This window comes from Triturus cristatus, chromosome 4_1 (genome assembly GCF_964204655.1).
Source record: "Triturus cristatus chromosome 4_1, aTriCri1.1, whole genome shotgun sequence".
In the NCBI taxonomy this organism is placed as follows: domain Eukaryota; kingdom Metazoa; phylum Chordata; class Amphibia; order Caudata; family Salamandridae; genus Triturus; species Triturus cristatus.
Window position 1 is genome coordinate 602527237 of NC_140585.1, and position 14940 is coordinate 602542176.

The window sequence follows — 14940 nt, forward strand, 5'->3', positions numbered from 1 at the left end:
CCTATTCATCCAGACAGCAGGTACGTGCTTGGGTTTACGCTAGCTGGCAGAAGCTTTAGGTTCTGTTGAGATCCTCAGGGCTATACTGAGAGTCCAAGTATTTACAGTCAGGCTTTAAAAAGTCAATTGGATACCCTTTCACTTCCTACAGGTAATGTATTGGTGCAGTATGTCGACGATCTCCTTATCGCTTCTGATACAGAGCAGGGTTGTAGAGACAGTACAGTTAAATTGTTGTTGCATTTGGCCCAACATGGACATAAAGTTTCTCTTTCTAAATTCCAGTTTTGTCGACAGGAGGTCACCTATTTAGGTCACCTACTGTCGAAGGAGGGTAGGAGATTGATCCAAGAGCATATCAGTACCATCGTTAAAATGCCCATCCCACAGACTCAGAAAGATGTGTGCGCTTTTATAGGTTTGCTGCACTGAATTGTGGGATAGCTCTAGCGTGGACTGTGAGAAAGCAGAGTCGTTTGTCGAGATTCGGACTCCAATGAGGAGGACACATCCGTGATTACACAGCTACCTGTGGCGCCATTCACAGCCGATTTGTCTACATCGTCTGAAAGATTTAACTGCTCGTTCTATCATCATAACCTGCAGCATACTAGACCGGGTCCTCGGCAGACACAACATCCATTCCTCAGTATCCCTGCATTAAAGATTTACATCATCTAAAGGATTTTATCGCCTGCTCTTTAAATACTCTGAAAACTGATTTCAAACATCGCAATAGATAAGTGACAACACATTAGTCTTACCAAAGGAATAATAGAGAGTGTACCACATCATTTTACCACGTCTTTGTGGCATACCCATGGAGTTACAACTATCCCTCAAAAGCAATTTTATTCACACACCTTGTTGTACTGTGACTATTTAGTGATTAATGGGTAATCCTTCCATAACTAGCGTTACTATCTGTTTCAATTGACTATCCATTGCTATTTGACACACTATATCCACTAAGATCTTATTAGACCACCATGGCTACCTGATGAAGGCGTACCACCGAAACACGCATAGAGACACAAATTACTTTAGCCATGACCAAATTGTTTGGTTGTCTATAATAATATATGTATTGTATTCTTTGTCCTTAGTTAACTTTATTATATAAATGTAAGTCTATAATCACAACATCATGTTTGACATGCATTAATATGCTATATCATTAGGCCATGTATGAATGGAGAAGTATGTGTGAATAGGTTTAGTAATAATCATATATTTATTTTGCACTTATTACATAGGCCATGACTACAACTGTATATTTATCAACATTGTCATTAATATCATTTGTCTTGTTTCCTTTTTCTTATTAAGATCAAATATTTAAAAATATTCCTTACCTACAGTTGATTTATAAAAATAATAAAAATCATATTTTTGATACTTTCATTTTTCAGGTCACATATTGTTTCCCGTCATCATAGGTCCACCTTTTACTCATTTCCTAAATGGTTTATTCACACATCGCGCTTTTATAGGTATCTCTTCCTATTGCAGGCAGTGGAGTCCTAACTACTCCTTACTAATCAAACCCTTGCTTGCATTAACCACTAAAGATGTGCATGAGCCCTTGCCTTGGATGCCTGAATGTCAGCAGTCTTTCGAGCAATTGAAAACTGTGCTTTGTTCAGCTCCAGTACTAGGCACTCCCGATTATAACAAGCTTTTTGTGTTGTTCGTCCATGAGATGGCACAAAAATGTGGTGATAAGCAACAACCGTGTGCTTATTTCTCTGCTGTTCTTGGTCCTGTCGCAAGAGCCCTCCCGAGCTGTCTAAGAGTGGTCGCAGCTGTGGCCATCTCGATAAGACAATCGGCTGGAATCGTACTTGATACTGATCTCACAGTTATGGTACCCCATACCTCACCAGTGCACGTCTGACTGGTTATGAAATGACATTGTTTGCTAAATATATCACAATTAAAAGATGAGCCACTCTGAATCCTGCTATGTTACTGCCCCTCCCTTCTGACAGTGATGAAGTCGATAAACATGATTGCATCTTCCGGACGGAAGAAGAGAAGAAAGGAAGGGTAGACTTGACTGATGTTACCTTATCTGACCCACAAGGGGAACTATATGTCGATGGCTCTTGATTTAAATTACCAGATGGCACAACAACTGCTGTGTATGGGCAGAGAGAGGGTTTTTTTACTACACATGGCACAAAGATTCAGCATGGGCTTCTCATATTGAGGCTTTTGTCCGCTTTCATACTCCCTAAGAAATTGGATATAGTAAAGTGTAGTGCCCACTGGAAGGTTACCGATGATGTGGGAAGGGTTAATGCATTTGCAGTTCAGATACCTAAGGAAACAGCCCGGATTAAAATGAAAAGAATGTTTGTAGCAGGCCCCGCCAGGTGGGTGCCTGAAGTTACATGGATGTTGCCGGATGCATATGTTCTTCCTGAAGTTACAATGGCCCATGGCCAAGCCCACATTACTTCTAAGGGTATTAGCAAGTTGTTAGACCCTGTATGGCAGAATGATAAAATTTCTAAAACCGCTTCACATTTAGTGAAGTATTGCATGGTATGCATGATACACAACCCTGGTAAAAGTACCCCTACACCACCCGGTAATTTTGCACCACCCACTTTTCCTTTTGAGGTTTTTCAGATGGATTATATCAAATGCAGAGGTGCAATAATTTGAAGTATGTTTTGGTGGTTGTTTGTGCATTTAGCAAATGGGTGGAGACTTATCCTACCAAAGGTAATACAGACATTACAACTGCAAAGGTACTCCTGAAGGAGTTCTTTCCTCATTTCGGCTTGCCCCTTTTGATCTGGAGTGATAACGGAAGTCATTTCAATGCTTAGATAATTCAATTAATTTGTGATGTGTTGGGTATTAGCAGAAGTTTCATGCTGCCAATCATCCACAGTCAGCAGGTTTAGTTGAGAAGTACTCTCAAACTGAAAATGGCAAAAATTCAGGAGACCACAGGGTTAGAGTGGCTAGATGCTTTAGCATTAGCTCTTTAGTCGACTAGAACAACAGCACATTCTAGGACAGGATTGTCACTGTATGAGGTCGTGTTTGGACCCCCGGCAAATGTCTGGGGAGTCCCGCGCCCTCTGCAGTTCTTTCATATTGAGAATCCCTTCTTGATAGATTACCTCTGCCAGTTAGCTGAAAATATGCGTTCAATTCACCAACAGGTCTGGGAATCTGTACCAGTTACTCCGGAGGGGCCCGGACACGATATCCAGCCTGGAGACTTTGTCTTGGTTTGCAACTTTCAGCAGAAGAAGAGTTTGGAGCCGCAGTGGAAGGGACCGGAACAGGTCCTCTTATCAACACGTACGGCAGTCAAGGTTGTCGGCCGTATGAACTGGATCCATGCGACTCACTGTCGCAGGGTCCTCTTGCCTCTGCCCTATGACCTTTGGATGAAAGATGGAGTAGGGGACTCCGAGTGTGAGATGGTGCCCCGGTTTGTCCCCTTCAGTGATGCAAGGCTAACCTGGACCAAAACTGATGTGGAAAAGGATAATGTGTTGAATGCAGCTGTTCCTCCAGAAATCCGATTTGTTCAGGAACCCCTTATCGCCGTCCCTTCTGTGACTGGAGTCACTAGGTCCAATTTGTGCCCTCGGCTGAGAGACAGTGCACCAAAGGAGAAGTCAGATTAGTTAGGGATGGACTGTATAAGTTAGGGTGTATTTTGCTACAGTAACAACGGAGTTAGTTTAGGGTGATGTGAGATGTGGGCACTGTTTGAACATTGGACAGGATAGCTTAAAAGTATTCCCTATGGGGCTACATTATCCTAATCAACGTGGTAACCACCCAAGCTTAGGACAGAGCAAGCTCAACCGCCGGTGCTCAAGAGCGCCAACGTTTTTGATGGACAATCGGAGCTTGTACCAGTGAGGCTCTAAAGGACACTGGGAATGTGTATAATCCCCTTGCTGGCATTTACTCCTCTTGGTCTCACTGTTTGTTATGCACCCCTTTGGCAGAATGGTTTCTGATGAAGAGCAGCCAGTGATCCCCCCTGTCCCTGCACATTTATTTTGGTCTATCAAGAAAAAGATGCTATGCATTATTTTTGTGATTTTGTAGCTACTGATTCTGGGTTGGGTGTCCTGGGTTTTGGAATGTGATCAGGGTACATCGTCATGTACTAAGAACAAGGTTGCTTCACAGGTCTGCATGAAAAGGACATCCCTGAGTAATGTATTTCTAGACACACTTATACTCGACCCCCTGATTTTGTAAAAGTGCAAGGAGTGTTTGGGTTTAGTTATCCAGGTCCTTGTCTATATCGCAGAAAGCCATGAGGCACGGGCTATCCAGGGTGTAACAACAACACTTACTGTGGCAATTTTTATATGGAAAAACAGAATGTAACATTTGTGGGTTGGCAGTACAAGGAGCTGACAGTCCCCAGGGAGGCTGGTCATTACCCTGTATGTTTCCCCAATTGTTCAGGTATAATATTGTCAAAGGATACATATTCTATGGTAGATCCAAAGGATCCCAGAACCATCGGGTGGAATTCTAGGTATGCTGCTGTAGATTATAATAGGCCAATTTATGCACACCCAGGTTTTTTCATTCTATCTAATTGGACTTATTCTAATATGCATAACGGTACACATGACGTGGCCCTTGGGCTGGCGTTACCTTTAGGTGCGCCTTGTAAAAATTCAAAGCCTGGGCTAAGATGGTTAAAAGAACGCTGACAAAGGAATTTTTTGCAAAGGACTGACAGACCTTGAAGTAAATAATTATAGTAATGGTATCACTTTTGGGCATTTTCTCTGCCCCACTCTTACCTTTGGTGGTTCTGCTATGGCCAGGGGTAAAAGAGCTAGAGAATATTATGGATGTAATCTTCAGATACCGTCTAACTCTACAGTGGCTGCCTTGTATGACATCACCACCCAATTGGAAAGTTTGCAGGTATATTCCGAGCAGACTAGATATGCTATTGATTTCATCCTATCTAAGAGTGGTGGTGTGTGCGCAGTAGTAGGAGACCAGTGTGTAGTCAGGGTCACTAATACGGAGAAGAATATTACTCAGCATATTTTAGACATCCTAGAAAATGTTAAAGGAATTGAGAGTCGGAACTGGAGTTGGTCACTTTTTGGCAGTTGGAGTTGGATCCTTGAAAAGGTGATTTATTTCATTGTGATTTTGATTTCTTGCTGCGTCTAGGTCCAGTGTCTCCCCTTCTGCTGCTTTTATTGTACCACCCTTCTTGCCCCTAAGAAGGTATCGAGTCATGATACCAATGCAACAATTATGATACAAAAGAAGGTGGATGACCTCATGCACATAGATGAGGGTATTTTTGAGACTTCTTCTCTCCTTACGGCCTCTGTTCCTGATGTTGACAACATGGAGTGCTCCTAAAAAGGTTGTGAATGATTTTCTATTTCATTGATTTATATGCTTTTCGATATTACTAGAAAAATGTTTATCTCATGCTAAAAGGAGGGTCTGTTAGAATAGAAAAATATGCTTTAGCATTGTTTACGTAAAGTTAGCATTCGCAGCACCATTTTATGTATGCCCGCCATTTTAAATCGTAATCGAAACTAATCCTTTGCCGTTTCAGAGAAACGGCCTTCTCTAGGTTATGTTTCTTCAGAACTGAGTTCTGTTATACTAATGAATACACTGTTCTTATAAGCGCATACCTTTCTTGTTAGAGACAGGCCTTCTCCCACTTGTCAAGTGGTGGGCACAGGCAGAATGATCTTGAATAGCAGATAATGTGTGCCCGGCCTCAGAATCGAAACGTACTCCTTTGTAATTTACTGTCCAGCTGCATCTGCTTGGAAAATTCCATGGTGGGCGTGCTTGCTTTGGTTTCGAAGTGTACATAATATATCATTATGCTTGCTGATGTCAGTCCCTCTGCAGCACTCCTAAGTGACTGGGCAGATCGGGCTCCATTGTGAGTGTATTTGAATAAACAAGTATTGGTTTGTATTCTCTACTGTCTGACCGACTCTTCATTTGATATGGAAGGCTGAGAGGTGGCCGTGAGTGACCCAGATGACCCTATTTGGGCCATTTCCTTTAGCAGTCTTGGAACAAAAGAGAGTGCCAGAGTACATGACTTCCAGCTACTCAGACCCTCACTCTGCCTGAGTAAATCACCATCTACTGTTCACGAGTTCAGTGGTCTTACCACCATACCACCACAGCGGCGGTCCAAAGAGCCAGGTAGGCCTTTTGGCCGTGGGGTCTGGGCACTTCACTTCATGCAGGGTTCCCTGCCCCACCATGTGTGCACTGTTGGGGCTGCAAGGAAATCCTGAATGCCACTGCGGTTTCTGGCAGCTCCCCACCTCCAGTGTCATAGTGAGCAGTACAAACCTTTGCTCCCTGCATGCTGGAAAACAGATGAAAAATCTGCTCCCGGTGGACAGGAGCCGTTTTCCTGCTCCCACCTGCTGGGAGCGGACTGTTTACTCTTACTATGTCCAGAGGGTGTGCACATCAGGACATAGGGAGCTGGTCCTGGGGGGTGGTGGCCCTCAGGGTCATTCATAGCTCCAGGAGGGGTGCCGCGTGTCTCCCCACCTTTGAAATTGCTTGGGCCGGCCCCGGGAGGTGATGGTCTCTCCCCGTTGTAAAAATCAGTCTGGCCTCAGGGATGCATCTCGCAGAACGACTTTTTTAGAAGAGATGAAATTACTATATATAGACCAAAGACCAGGAAGAGGCAGAGGCAGGGGTAGAGGCCATGGATAGGGACGAAGAAAGGGTAGATCATTAAGTCATGCAAGAAAAGAAAAACAAGGAGGGGATCATGAAAGAACAACATATCCCCTGCGCAGTCGGCAAAAGAAACAATACATCTATCACGAACGAAGATGGAATACAGTCTCATCATTAATTTATAGAAACTTAAATTGGGGATGGTGTGTTAAATAAATTATCTATGAAAAGAAACTCCTGGGGTGCAGCGTCTAACTTTTTGGTGCATGTCTTGTGTCAGGGCTCCGAACGCCAGCATCGATCATGAGTGCGCTATAAGTGGATCCAATTGGTGAAATATATACATGTGTACATATATATATGTATACATACATACATATATATATTTACATACATAAATATATGTATATGTATATTTAAATATATATATGTATGTGTGTGTGTGTGTATGTGTATATATATATATATATATATTATCTACTGGCGGTCGCCAGTAGATAGTTATAGTTAGGACCCTCTTACCATAGGAAATCCGCAACATTCTATTTTGAATAACTTTGGCGCCGGTCGACGAATCCTCGCGCAATTTTCAAAATAGGTGGGGCGTTGAGCTCCGCTCCTACCCTGAAAGTCTCGGGGGGATTCGTCCAGCGGGGGCTGAGATAAAAGGGGGGTCCCAAAACGCGTTTTTCCCATGCATTTTTCCATAGGACCTTTAGACAGAGCTACAGCCCGAACGGCTGAACAGAATTAAATGAAATTTGGCAGAGAGGTAGTCCTCAGGTCAAGGAAGTGCCTTTTGTAGGTTTGGTGTAAATCTGTTCAGTAGATTCTGAGAAAATAGCCTTTAAATCAATATATATATCTGAGCCAGCTTACGGTGCGCTTACGGTGCGCTTACCGTACGCGTACGGTGACAAGCGCGAGCGCGATTCTGATTGGCTCTTAGATCTTAGTAAACATTCGAATCGGCCGAAACCAGGAAGCGGCGGCCGCCATTTTCTCTCTCGCACTCTGAGTGGGGCAGCATAAATGAAGCCAAAAAATGTCTAAAGGGGCAGTATATTGAGATCGTAACCACCCAGCAGTGATATACGGGTCCCCAAACAACCCCCAAAGCCAAAAAAATTTTTTTTTTTGTTTCGAAAAATCGCCGATTACGCTTAAAAAATTATCCACACTCTCCCCACCCCCTGTCCAAATGGTGCCCGATGGGCACCATTTGTGCATGGCATATCACGCTTATGAAAATAATAAAGAATACATTTCACAACGATGCACATAATATGTCCCCCATGTGCGCACGGTGCGCGAAGCGCATCGTGCGTACATGGCCCATCCCGCATAACGTGGGCACGCGGTGCGCGCAGTGCACCGCGTGACCACCGTGCGTGCACGGCACTAACTGCGTAAAGTGGGCACGCGGTGCGCGAAGTGCACCGCGTGCTCACTGTGCGCGCACGGTGCAAGAAGCGCACCGTGCGCGCACGGAACGAACTGCGTTAACTGGGCGCGCACGCCACGAATGGCGTAAAGTAACTTAGCATTTAAAAAACCTTGCAAATTCACTGAAAAAACCATAGGTTTCACACATGTTATAGTTAGCTGTACATTTCACTCGTAAAAAAACAATGAAATTCCCCCGTTATAGTTAGTGCAGGCAACTATAACTCACGCGACCGCAATCTTCTGCTGATGACATATGTGTCTTTATGAAAAAAAAATATTTGTAATATATGTATAGCTAAAATTTAATGGAAGAAGACATGGGCAAATAAGTGTCTAAATACAGTATTAGCATCAGCAGAGGATTGCGGTCGCGTGAGTTATAGTTGCCTGCACTAACTATAATGGGGGAATTTCATTGGTTTTTTACGAGTGAAATGTACAGCTAACTATAACATGTGTGAAACCTATGGTTTTTTCAGTGAATATATATATATATAGATCCTACCGGTGGTCATAGTTAGGACCTAGTTTCCATAAGAAAAGCATTTTTTGACTTGCCTATATCTTTGGCGCCATTTGATGAATCTTCAAGAAAGTTGTATCTTCACAAACGTTTCCAAAGAATGTGTGCTAGTGAGACTTTTTGTGCATGGAATGTTTTGGTGATCTGTCAAGTGGAGGTAGAGAAAAACAAGGGGGTAAATAACAAGTGATTCCCATGTTAATTCCTTTAGATATTTTAGACATGGCTACAGCCCGAATCACTTGACGGAATTACAACACATTTGGCAGAAAGGTAGCTCTTGGTCCAGAAAGTGCCCTTTTTGTTAGTTAGTGTAAATCCATTCAACAGTTTCGGAGATATTAAAGAAAATTCAAATTTGCATATCTGTGGCCGCAAAGAATTCGCTGCTATTTCACGACGGACCGCGAACATGCTCGTCAACAGGAATGCTGTGACTGACTGATCACAATCTGTGTGGAAAGTTGGAGCTGCCATTTTCAGTACTGGAACATGGTCCCTGGGCTAAATCTAAACATTAAAAGTGGAAAAGGTGTCAGGGCAGAGGTACCCTGGCCCCATGGATGCAATATCGGGGTGCTTCATAGATCACTTATGTGTAAAATATGTTGAAAAATGGTTTGTGAATTCGTCACAATGCTCAGTATGGCCCCCCATGTAATGTCACAACGTCTTCGCAAATATCACCCAAAAAGTGAAAAAAATACATTCACACCCACTCACAGATGTACTCGGACACTCATACACCCACTCACAGACCCACTCAGAGACTCACGCACACACTCACAGACTGACCCAGACACATGTACCGACTCACAGACCCACTTACTCATGCACACACTCACAGACCCACTCAGACACTCATGTATTCACTCACATATCCACTCGACACTCATTCACCCATTTCCAGTCCTAGACACTCTTACACCCACTCACAAACCTATTAACACACTAACACACCCAGTCAGATGCACAAAGTCACTTATATATATGTGAATTTTAAATGTGCTTGTGTCTATTGAATGACTGCTTTTGTTTTGTGTATTTGCAAAAGATTAGTACATTTAAAAAAAACAAAAAAAAAGAAATTTAAAAAGAAAATGAACCGGTTTTTGGGAAATAGGGTTAAGGGTGGGCGTAGTGGGCGTAGTGGGGCTACGTGAAGCAGCACGTAGTGTGACCAAATCTACGCACACTACGCGCTTTGCGTAGCCCCACTACGTGCCACCCACCTCCCGCCCGCCCTTCTTTTAAATAATATAAGCAATGAAAAATAAATTAAAGTAAGTCGACTTACCCGTAAGCGCGGCGTCTCCGGGGCTCCCTCTTTCTGTTTCTAATTTCTTCTGGCAAATGCGCATGCGCGGACGCCCGCGCATGCGCATTTCTCGCGAGAAATAAAAAAAAATGTAATGCAATCTTGGTTATGCTTTTAATTGCAAACAGTCAAACACACCTTCTGCAGTTGAGTTGGAAGGTAATGTGCTGCTCCTAGAATGTGTTATGAACTTGTGATCTACTGGATCATGAGAATGCTAAAAAGGGGGTTGCTATGATAACTATGCTAAGAGAGTGTGGGGGAAGGGCATTAAACAGAATCTACTATGTTTATTAAAATTATAGTGGTTTACACTCATTATTTACTAAGGAGGGCTTATTTTCTTAGTGGCATGTATGTAACAAACTGTAGGACAGTTGCAAAGTATGAAGAGTATGAAGCTAAATATGTTTTTGGGCTCCTGTAGTTATTTGTGGTTTCGTCACCAAGTTACACAGGGGCTGCACTGAGAGTTGCAACAAATTCATGAATATGCCCAAAAGTCTATCGCAATGGGCTTCTTTACAGAAGTGCAAGAAAGGGTTAAGAAACACTGACCATTCAGTAGTGGTTAAGAATATGAAAGGGACTCTTTGATATGCTATCGAAGTTGCAAAGGTTGCCACTAATAGTTGCTTTATATGAGAGCGGTGTGCCATTCTTATGCCTCATTTTTACATTCACACTGATCCTACAGTCTGACTGAGAGCATAACAAATTCCTATATCAACCAAGTCAATATACAGGTATGTAAATTACAGTGTAGTTTAAAAACATTTGTTTTAATGGTATGTGCATAAATGAAGTTAATAAAAGTGTGTATGATATACTCAAATATTTTGTGAGTGTATGAGAGAACACTCACATACCTATACAGCCACTAACACATGAACTTACTCAACCATATAGCCTGTCACACACCACTCACTCACTCACTCACTCATACAATCAATGGCACATGTACTCATTCACCCACACAGTCACTGACACACCCACTCACTCACCTAGAGAGCCACTCACTCAGCCACTCACACACCCATGCGGTCACTGACACTATCACTCACTCTCCCATACAGCTATTAACACACACACTCACTCACTCACCCACACATATACTCATGCTTCCACTCACTCACCCAAACAACCACTCATGCACCTATTCACACATCCATGCACCAACTCACTCATCAATACAGCCAATGATACACCCACTCACATTCCCATACAAACACTTACACATCCATTCTTCAGAACACATAGAGCCACTGTCACACCCACTCATTCACCCACATACCCACTCACTCAAACACTTGCTCATCCATTTACTCACTTGTACACTCACTCACTCACTAACACAGAAATTCACTCATACTCTTTCTGAAACCTACACACATATAGGGGCAGATTTACAAGAACTGACGCATCACTGCATATTAGCAGAGATGCTTCAGTTAATTTGCATCACATAAAAAAACCTTGCACCACCATGGATGAGTCACATTTACAATGCGGCGCACCATGGCGCATGTGACGCATCTATTGGCTAAAAGGCAACGCATTGCTGGAGTCGTGTCGCAAGCACAACGCAACTCCAGCAATGCTTTGGACTCCCTATTTCTATTATGCTTGAAGCAGGCGTAAGGTTTTGATGCAGTAGCGTCGTAAAAGTGAATCCGTGAAATCTTGTAGATTTCACTGCGTCACTTTTACGAGGCTTTCTTGCATCAGAACACCCACCCTGTATATCTTATACCTGACGCAGGTATAATGTGATGCAGGGCTTTACAATGTGATGCATCTCCATAGATACATCACATTTTAAATGTGTCACAACGTGGAGCATTGTATATGACGCTGCTGCGTCACAAAAGTGATGCAACTGCGGCGTAAAAGTGTTGCAAGGGGCTTGTAAATCTGCCCCATACAGTTTTTTTTGTAAACCAAGAAAGGTGGTTATAACGAGAACCTTTTTTTTGCAATTTTCCAGAACTTTTGATTACAACTAAAATGGCAACTGGGAAATGTTTTAAAAGAAAAAAATGAAAACTGCGAAAACAAGTGTCATTCAAAAACAAAAAACTAAAAAATTAATGCATTTGCACTTTTGCGGAATTCAAAAGTGGGGCAACAGATTGTTACCCTACAGTTAAAACTTTCTGCAGTCCAAACAAAAAGTGACAATTCTTTGGGAATCTGGTGAGTTCTTTGGGAACTGTTGCTGGATGTCAGATGGTAGAGGGTCTCCAGGAGGTAGACGGATCCGTGTTTCCGTGTTCTGGTCAGCTCCTTAGAGTGGTACATCATCAGATGGTACAAGATACTCATTGTGCCACAAAAATACTTCTTGATGTACCCCTGTAGTAGGTCTTCTCGAATACAGAGCACGTTACACGCTTAGCAACCACTTTCTTATCCCTGGAGGGGATAGCAAAAAACTCCCAAGCAATTGATTGCCACTTTGTCGGGGGTTCCTCCTCCAAAAAACTGTCCTCATTAAAGGGTGTCTAATGATCTTCCCTGCTAACAGATGCCATTTTATTTGGAAATAATTTCCCAAGAATAAACCAAATCAATACCTAAATTGAAAAAGCAGGTGCTGAAATCTGAACCTCCAATCTCAGCACTGGAAGTCTGAAGAAAAGAAAACTGGGTGTGGACCCCCTTTCTAGAATAATCAAAAGTGTCTTGTCCAATGAAATCCGTTTCTTCCATAGTCATATGATATTCATGACATTGTCATTACAAAGACCGACGTATTTGCAATTACGGGAAACAGAATAAAACAGTGTTCAGCCTTAAAATTGTTTAGGAAAAATCTCATATTATATGTTGTATTAGTAAACTACCGAGCACAATCATTAATTACAAGATGCGTACAGATTTTTTTATACTTTCTAAAAATCATTCCGATATCTCGAATAAAACGCTGTAGTGGAATATACGTATTGCAACTGTTCACGGTGAATTCGCAAATATAAAAAAAAAACATCTGTTTCTTGTTTCTCGATGCTGAAGAAAATCATGCAGCGTTCATGATGGCACAACAGAATGAGGACATCTCCAAAAGCACTTATGTCATATAGTTGGGATACAGTACCCTTATTTAGTGGAGGTTCATCTCTTTGTAGTCGCTTTGTCTTCTGTATAGCAGGATTAATGTTATCACAGATTTCTAGATATAGATACATGAGGAACAATAATGTTGCCAAAATGCAGAGACGGTCGTTGGAGTCATTTCCCCATGAACCATTATTCAGCTATACTGGTAGAATACATACCTGGCATTTACGAAATGAGGCAGCACTTATTAATTAAACAGTATAAACTACTCCAGGTGGGCAGACTCATACAAAACTAGTGAAATTCAGCAGTTAAAGGTACCTGAGTTAATTATAACTTACTCCCCCAATGCACTGCTTATGACCTCACATATTACATCACTCATGACATGGTCAGTGACATCACTCAGGGCATCGCGGATGACATCTCAAATGATATCACTGATTTTGTACGAATGAAATCTGAGCCTAACTATAACGTCCTTGTAACCTTTGTTTGTTTCTGTGAATAAGAAAAAAAAAAATATATATATATACATACATACAAATATATATCTATATGTATGTCTGTGTGTGTGTATATATATATATTCACTGAAAAAAACATAGGTTTCAGGCACGTTATAGTTAGGAATTAGCACTTAAAAAACCTTAGAAATTCACTGAAAAAAACATAGGTTTCAGGGGCGTTATAGTTAGCTGGACTTTTCACTCGTACAAAACCATTGAAATTCCCCCGTTATAGTTAGTTCAGCTAACTATAACTCGCGCGCCCGCAATGCACTGCTGATGACGTCACATATTACATCACTCATGACATGGTCAGTGACATCACTCATGACATCACTGATGACATCCCTGATGACATCGCTGATGACATCATCCAGTGAATGTGTGTTTTTCTGAAAATTACATATGTTTTATATATGTATATCTCAAGGTCGATGGAAGAATAAATGGGTATATAAGTGTCTAAATGGATGATTTGTTTTTGAAAAATTGATTGTATAACTGACTGATTAAGTGTATCTTAGTGAATACATGGCTTAGTGAGTAATGTTTAAATATGTAAATATCTGTATCAGTCTCTCACTTTGTGTATAAGTGGCTGCATGGGTTGGTGAGTAGCTACATGAGTGTCTATATAGGTTATTATTTGGGTTTTTGAGTATCAGTATGAGTGGCTGAGTGTCTGTATGGTTCGGTGGGGGGTATTACGTAGTGCATAGGTGCATGAATGAGTGACTCACTGTTTGTATGTGTTGAATACAGCATGTGTGCAGGACTGTGTGGGTGGATGAGTGTGTGCATGGGTGTGTTAGTGAGTGAATGACTGTCTCAATAGTGTCTTTATGAGTAACTACATATGTTTTAAACTAGTATATGTGACTATTGGTGTACATAAGTGAGTATATGTGAGAGTGAGAGATTGAAAGAGTTCCTGTATGAATAAGTATGTGTTTCTATAAGTGATTGTTTAAAAGACTAAGTATGTGTAAGTTTCTGTAGAAGTAAGTGTGGTGGTGTGTGTATAACTGTATATGCAAATAAATGGATGTTTGATTCTTTATTAGCATGAGCGACTATGTGTGTGAGTAACTCTACGGATGAGTGGCGTTGTGTAACAGGATGTATAGGTATATGAGTACATATGATAAATGAGTACATGTATGAGTGACTGTATAGGACGGTTGGTGAATGAGTGGATGTGTATGTGGATCTTAGAATTACTGAATAGGTTGTTGTAACTGGTATTGGTATGTCCATTGTTTTGAAAATTTTAGTTTATATTTTTGAATGTGTGTATCAAAGGTTATATTAGGGGGAGAGGAGGTCTGCCACTCTATCACAAGGATGATGTCATCAGTGATGTCATTTGAGATGTC